The sequence below is a fragment of the Arachis ipaensis genome, chromosome B6 (genome assembly GCF_059453495.1).
Source record: "Arachis ipaensis isolate K30076 ecotype BB chromosome B6, ASM5945349v1, whole genome shotgun sequence".
NCBI lineage: Eukaryota > Viridiplantae > Streptophyta > Magnoliopsida > Fabales > Fabaceae > Arachis > Arachis ipaensis.
Genome location: NC_142441.1, coordinates 7,568,500 through 7,576,550, shown reverse-complemented (window position 1 = coordinate 7,576,550; position 8,051 = coordinate 7,568,500).

Sequence of the window (8,051 nt, the reverse complement as noted above, 5' to 3'; positions counted from 1 at the left end):
CAGTTTTGACAAATATTATTTATTGATCTTTAGTCATATTAAAAAATATATTGTAAGTCTAAAAAATATATATATTGATACTATTTAAATAAAAAATATTAAAAGATCATTAAAATTTATTATTTTTTATCATCAATATTAACTATTAATATTTAAAAGTGTAGGTTAAAATATATTGTTCGATTACTAAATTAAAAAAGTTTGATTAATGTCTTAAAATAATAACTAAAAAAATAAATTTTGATGGTCTTCTATTTTTTTAATAATTACTTTTACTTTTTTAAAATAACTATTAATTATACATATGTATGTATAGACAAAAAAAAAAAACAAATACTACGATATTTTGGTTTAATCAACAAGTATAAATTATTATATGCTGTTAGAAATAATAATAATAATAATAATAATAATAATAATAATAATAATAATAATAAAGTTATTTTTTATCATCCTATTTATTTGAAACCAAAATTAAGTGCAAAATATTTTTTTAAAGATGACATCCTATTTAACATTATTTGATTTCTTATACATTATAAGTTAAAGCAAAGAAGATAAATAATATAATGAAATTTTTTTCATTAATATAAAAAAAACGAGTTTATTTTGGGATTATTGCTAAGTATTATCATATATATTCTTATTAGTAACTACATAAAACTAGCTAGTCTATGATTTTAATTCTCTTATTTTTGTTATATAATTTTATAGTTTTGATATATAAAAAATTAAGATTACTTATATTTAAAGTAAACTTTATGTTTAATTCCTCAATTATTTAATATATACACGATGAATAATTGGCTAGTATTGATTTAAAGGCAAAAGCAATAAAAATATCGATCACCTAATATATATATAATGTATTGTCCTTTTTCTAAAACAAATATAAAAAAGTTTTTTTTATTCTTAATATTTGAATCGAAAATTTGTATATATACACATGATTAAGTGACGCTACTAAAATTATAAATAATAACTTTTAATTCATATGATTTTTTGTAAAAGTCATTGTTAAATTAGATTTATATTTTATAGCATTTAATTTAGTAATTTTATTTTTCTAAATGAACTTATGACATATTACAGAATTAAAAAAAAAACACATTTCTAAAAAAAATAAGTAAAATAATATTTAATTAATAAAATCAAAATTATAAATAATCAGGTCATGCTATTTTTTATGAAAGAAAAAATAAAAAATATAATAAATCAAATTGAATAATTTTATTTTAGTTGATAAAGTGAATTATGATAACATAGTGTTATCATGTTTGTAATGCTAGGTTTTAAGTCTCTATAAGTTTAATAATTCATGTTATGCATAGATAATATTAAAATATATAAGTTTAATCATTTTAATCGTATCAATTATATGAATTATAATTTCTGTAATGTAAGAAAATATAGGAGGATTATTAAGTTGATCCTCATTCATCTTATATATTTTAAATACAGAATAATTTTACTAAAAATAATTTTAATCTTGTTTCAAGGTTAGCTTTATCTAATTATTTCAGATATAATACATTATGCGTAGAAAAAATAATAGTTAACTTTATGTAGTACTATATATATTAATTTAAAATTCTGAAATAAAAGAATATAGGTACAACGTACAAATTTTTATGTCGTACAAAAGAAAAAAAATCCTGAAAAAAACAGAATACAGGTACAACCGTATCGTCAACAAATGCATTCCCTCATGATTAAAGTTCAGGAAGGTTTTCCGGTATATCATTGTACTTTTTTGGCATACTGGTATTTCAATTCTTTTAGCCATTGAAATTTATATTAAATAATTTATATGGTTCAGATTGAGTTATCAAAATTATTGTAAGCATGCAATTTGAAAAGTTCACCAAGCATATGCAACCGGTCGTTTCTTTCTCCAGTTTGAATTGGTTCAAAATTCCATGTTTGTGCAACTTGTATTTGCATTGCAAATTTTTAGCCTTTTCTTTTTCAAGCCATAATATGTTGTAGAGTACTAGAGTAAGCTGAGACTAAGTTTGAAGTCACGCTTTTCTAATAACCCTTTCATATATTAAAACCAAACAAAAATAAATATGCAACTAGTATAAAAATAAAAAAATATTTGATAATTTGGACAATTAATCAATATTCAATTTTGATTAATATTATTTAATGATTTTTAGTTATATTAAAAAATATACTGTAAGTTTAAAAAATATATATTAATATTTTTTAATAATTATTTCTATATTTTAAAATGATTATCAATTATACGTGTGTGTATAGATAAGAAAAAACAAATGCTACGATATTTTGGTTTAATTAACAAGTATAGTTTATTATATGCTATTAGAAATATGACACTATAATAATAATAATAATAATAATAATAATAATAATAATAATAATAATAATAATAATAATAATAATAATAATAATAATAATAATAATAATAATAATAGTTATTTTTTATCATCCTATTTATTGCAACCAAAAATTAAATGCAACTTTTTTTTATAAAGATGATGTATGTCCTATTTAACATTATTTAATTTCTTATACATATATTCAAGTTAAAGCAAAAAGATAAAAAAAAATATAATGAAATTTTTCTCATGAATAAAAAAACGAGTTTTATTTTGAGATGATTTCTAAATAGTATCATATATATTTTTATTAGTAACTACATAAAATTAACTAGTTTATGATTTCAATTCTCTTATTTTTACTATAAATTAAAATTACTTATATTTAAAGTAAATTTTATGTTTAATTCATCAATTATTTAATATATACACGATAAATCTAAACACACTTCTACCATATATATATATATATATATATATATATATATATATATATATATATATATATATATATATATATATATAAAGACGTTTGGAATATTAAGATCTTTATAATGTGTTGATTTTTTTCTAAAAAAAGTATAAAAATACTCTTTTTACTCTTAAGAATTTGAATCAAAGATTTTATATATAAGTGATCAAGTGACACCAATAAAACTAAAAATAATAACCTTTTATTATTTTTTATGAAAGTCATTGTTAAATAAAAAATTTATACTTTATAATATTTAGCCATTTTATTTTTTTCTAAATGAACTTATGACATTATAGAATTAAAAAAAAAAATTCTAAGAAAAAATAAGTGAAATAGTATTTAGTTGAAATAAAATCAAAATTATAAATAATCATATCATGTTACTTTTTATAAAAGAAATAATATAAACATAATAAATCAAATTGACACTTTTAGCCATTAGTTCAATTTCTTTAGTCTAGCAATAATCTAACAATATATTTTTAGCTATACTTTTAAACATTTAGGGGTGTTTATGGATCAGATCTGATCTGTATATCCGCAGTATTTATCTGAATCCGATCTGAAAATTGCAGATACTGATTCGATCTGTACACTAATAAGATCGGATTGCAAATTTTATATAGGAATCCGTATATCTGCGGATTTGCAAAAATAAATAAATAAATAAATATTTTTTTATGTTTTATTTCAACTAATAATTATTATATATGTTGTATTATTTTATTTTTATTATTTAAGAAAAGTATGTTTAATAATATTTTAAAAATAAATAAATTAAAAAAAGTAAAAAAAATTATTGATATTTTTTAATCAAAATAAGTTTTTAAAATATTTTTTATATTTTATGGATATTTTCGAGATCTGATCAGATTCGATCCGATCCAATATGCAAATGTACAATTAAATTAATTTTAAAAATAAAAAATATATGTTCAAAAAATTATATTTTATATTTGTATTTAAATTCATATTTTTCTTACTATATTTAAATATTAATAAACCCGAAACATATACATAATAAATGAAAGCATTTTCGTACAATAAAGGAAAAGACATATATACATAAATAACATTAAATAGTTGCACATAGCTATAGAGTTATGGGTTTATTTGTTAGTAATAAAGTCTTGTTAATTTTATAAATAATTGTCCCTTGTAAAATATACATTATATAATCAGCAGGTAAGCAATTTAAAATTAAAATTTTTAAAATAAAAATTACTTCTAAAAATAATATTATGATATTTATATAATCTAATATATTTAAAATTTTAGTATCATGCATGCATTAATTAAAGAATTCATATTATTTTTGAAGTTAGGATAATCTCATTAATTATATATAAAGTCTTGACTCGTGATATTATATTTTTGGAAAAATATACAATCATTCTTATAAAGTTTTTTTTTTTTTTTAACTTCTGATTAACAAAAAAATGTGTCATCTTTACGTTGTTTTTAAATAATCTTATTATAACTGTGCCTTTAGACCATAGGTTAAAAATATTAGAAAAAAATATTTTATAAAAGTTATTGAAAAATAAATATTTTTAAAATGTTTTCTTGAGACACAAATTAATTAAATTATTTTTCAATTTAATGTGTTTAATTCATTCAATTGTATTAATTATAACTAATCAATTATGTAATTTGATTTAATTAGGATAAATATTTTATCATTTAATATTTTATTTAATTCATTAAATTACATTAATCATAACTTTAAATATGTTATTTAATTAGAGTAAATATCAAATTATTTTAAATTTTGTTTGATTCATTAAACCAAATTAATTATAACTAATTTATTATTTAATTTGATTGAGATAAATATTAAATTATTTAGTAAATAAATATATAAAGCAATGAAATAAATAAACTCAATTAATTCAATTTATTATCTTATTATTTTATATATCCATTTTTTTCTTCTCTATTTTGTACTTCACGTAAAGTATTTGTAATTTTTTATTTTTATTTTTTATCTTAATTTTGCTAATATTTTTCTATGATTTTATTTTATATTAATTCTTTTTTAAGTGATTTTTAGGTTATATTTTACCATTGATATTTTTATTTTATTTAGTATATTTTTTTTTAGTTTGTGTTTAATATAATAATTTGTAAATATTTATTCTATTATATAAAAGTTAAATTTCTGCACTTAATGACGTAGCATGTTTCTAATGGTGTTTTTTGATTAATTTCTTTTAACTCATTAAATTCAATTTATTATAATAAATTAATTATATCAACTAATTGATTTGGTTAATTATTTAAATATCATACAATTTATTATAATTTCTATCAATCAATTAATTGTAATTCAAATTGAATGATTATTTTGCTACGAAATTATTATTTCCTAATCTATTTATTCTCAATACATATATTAATTATAATCGCAAATTAAGTTATTTTACATTAAATGACTTATATAATAGTCATCTCATTTATTATGATAAATGCTGAATTAAATAAGTCATTATTACTTTTGATTTAGAATTAAATGAGATACTATTTTATTTGGCCTTTCGAGTTTAATGGGTGTCACACTCAAATATAAATAGTGACTTCCGGAGTTTGGTCTCCAACACATCAAAGCCACCTCCGTAACTCTTTTTCCTTAAAAGGAATTGCGATTCAACTCTATCAAAGATACAGAAGATTTTCAAAGAACAAGAGAATGGTCTGAATTTGTACGAATTCTAAATGATCGAACTTACAATGTTGTTTCGGTTGGTTGTCGTTACGAGAATGACTCTAATCTATACGTGTCTAAGGACTAGAATAGATTAAATATTATTTAAGTAATTTATTTCTGATATTGGTATTTGATTAAATTAGTTTTAGAGAAATTTAAATTGTTGACTCAATTTATATATTACGACTATTCTTTTTGAATATATTATTTTTACATTTTTTAATATGATTTTTTTTTCTGATTTTTAAGTTTATTTTCTTTCTTAGATATATGTATCATTTTTTTTTTCATTTTATATTTCATATTAGTAATGTAATTATTAAGAAAAATGTATTAAAAAAAATATTAAAACATCACTATTAAAAAAAAGAAAGATACGTGAAAAAAAACGAAAAATTAAAACATCACTACTAGAAAAAAAACTGTTAATATGCGTATGAATGGGACCGGAATTGAGGAATATATATGGATATAAAAAATTAAAAATTATTGCACGATTGTAGAATAAAAAATAATCATATATATATAAAACAAAATAATTATAATAAAAAATAATTAATATATGTGATTTAAATATTTTTAATAACCGGTAATATAGAGTTTAACAAAATATAATTCATATATTCTTTTATTTATGTATATGCATAGAATTATTTATGTATATGTATATATATTAAGAAAAAGACCGTTATATATATATATATATATAACAAAATTAATATATAAGATTATGGAAAGTCTTATCTAAATTTGACAAGAACAAGATGACTTACATATAGAAATGGTTCTCATGAATAATAAGATAAGTTGATTATTTTTTATGATTCTTTCAAATGATGCTAGGTCCATTTTATAAATATTTTTGGTTCATATTTTAAGTTTATTTGATAAGTAAACCCTTGCACGAATTAAAGACAGTGCGATTTTATAGATTTATAAGTGCTAATAGCCTTTATATTTAATTTATTTTATAGTGTGATAATAACCAATATATTTGTTAGTGGATTTAACTATTACTATATTTTTTATGATCACATTCAGTATATATGTCTGATTTATTGAAGGAAGTAAATTATTAAAACCGATTAATAACTATTTTAGAGTTAATCCAATTAACACTAGATTAAAAAAATAAACAAACAATACATAACATATTTTTTTTATTAATCAAATTATTATAATTCAAATTAATTTAAAAAATAATTTAAAATTAGAATTTCAATCTTATCACGTGCATGGTACGGGTAATTACACTTGTTATATATAAAGTCTTGACTCGTGACATTATATTTTTGAAAAAATATTCAATCATTCTTATATGCCAAAATAACTGCTTTTTAATCTCTTAGATTCATTTAAAAAAAATAATGTATTCAAATATTTATTTTATTTAGATATACTAACTTTTTAATAAAATTAAAAAAAAATACTTATTTTGAAAAAGGAATATTAAATATCAAATAACTTTTAGACAAAAAAATTAAAAATAAAAAGGTAAATGTAGATAAAATAAAAAGATTTTAGATATAAAAAAGAATTCATTAGAAAAAGTTGACTAAATTAATGAAAATTTTTATTTAAAATTTTATTTAAAATAAGAAATATAAAAATTTAATGAATTACAAATTATGTTAAACTTTTTATAAGTAAAGAGATTAAATAAAATGGTTAAATGTATGCAAATTGATGTAAAAAAAACATGACATTTTAATAGATGCATATCCATGTGTTAATTAGTAGAAATATTTGCATAGTACTAGATAAATTAGCCCATTAGCTGCAAGCCATGTACAGCGCGGGTTGCCTTAAAAGTTGAAACTCTATCAACATAAAACAACAAAGCCGATGGTCAATGCTGTGTCAATAGACTCAGTGCCATTCAGTCTTTTTACACATTGTTTCAAGGATATTTTAGGTATTGCATTATTTGCTACATAACCAATGTTTTACCAGCTACCGTTTCGTACATGGCATAGCAGTATTTCAATAAAGTGGATGTAACATGTGAAAATTTTCCTAAAGTTCATTTAGGTTTTTGGAATTCGAATGTTCTATGTACTATCAATTTTTGTCTTGTAGTTGCAATCCTTCAATGATGTGAAAAAGACAAAAATAATTCACTGTAACTTATATTTTTATTTTCCGTTAATCTAATAAAACAAGAAAAAATAAAATAAAATTTATATAAATTCTTTCTACTGTTCTACACATAAAAATTTGAGTTAAATAGAAAATCTTTTAATAATAATTTTTAATTTTAAATTAAAGTCAATGTAAACATATTTTTTTATTTAAAAATTTATGAAGTACAGATACTTCGTTGAGTTGATGTGTTCTTGTGTCAGATACATTTCGAACACGACACTCATCGAGATAAAGATTAATATCAATAATTAAAAAATAAATTATGAAAAAAATAAAATATTTTAAGTTATTTAATATATGTAAAAAATATAAAATAAATAAATTTAAATTAAAAAAGTAAAAAAAAATTATGTTATTATTATGTGTAACAAAATCAAAA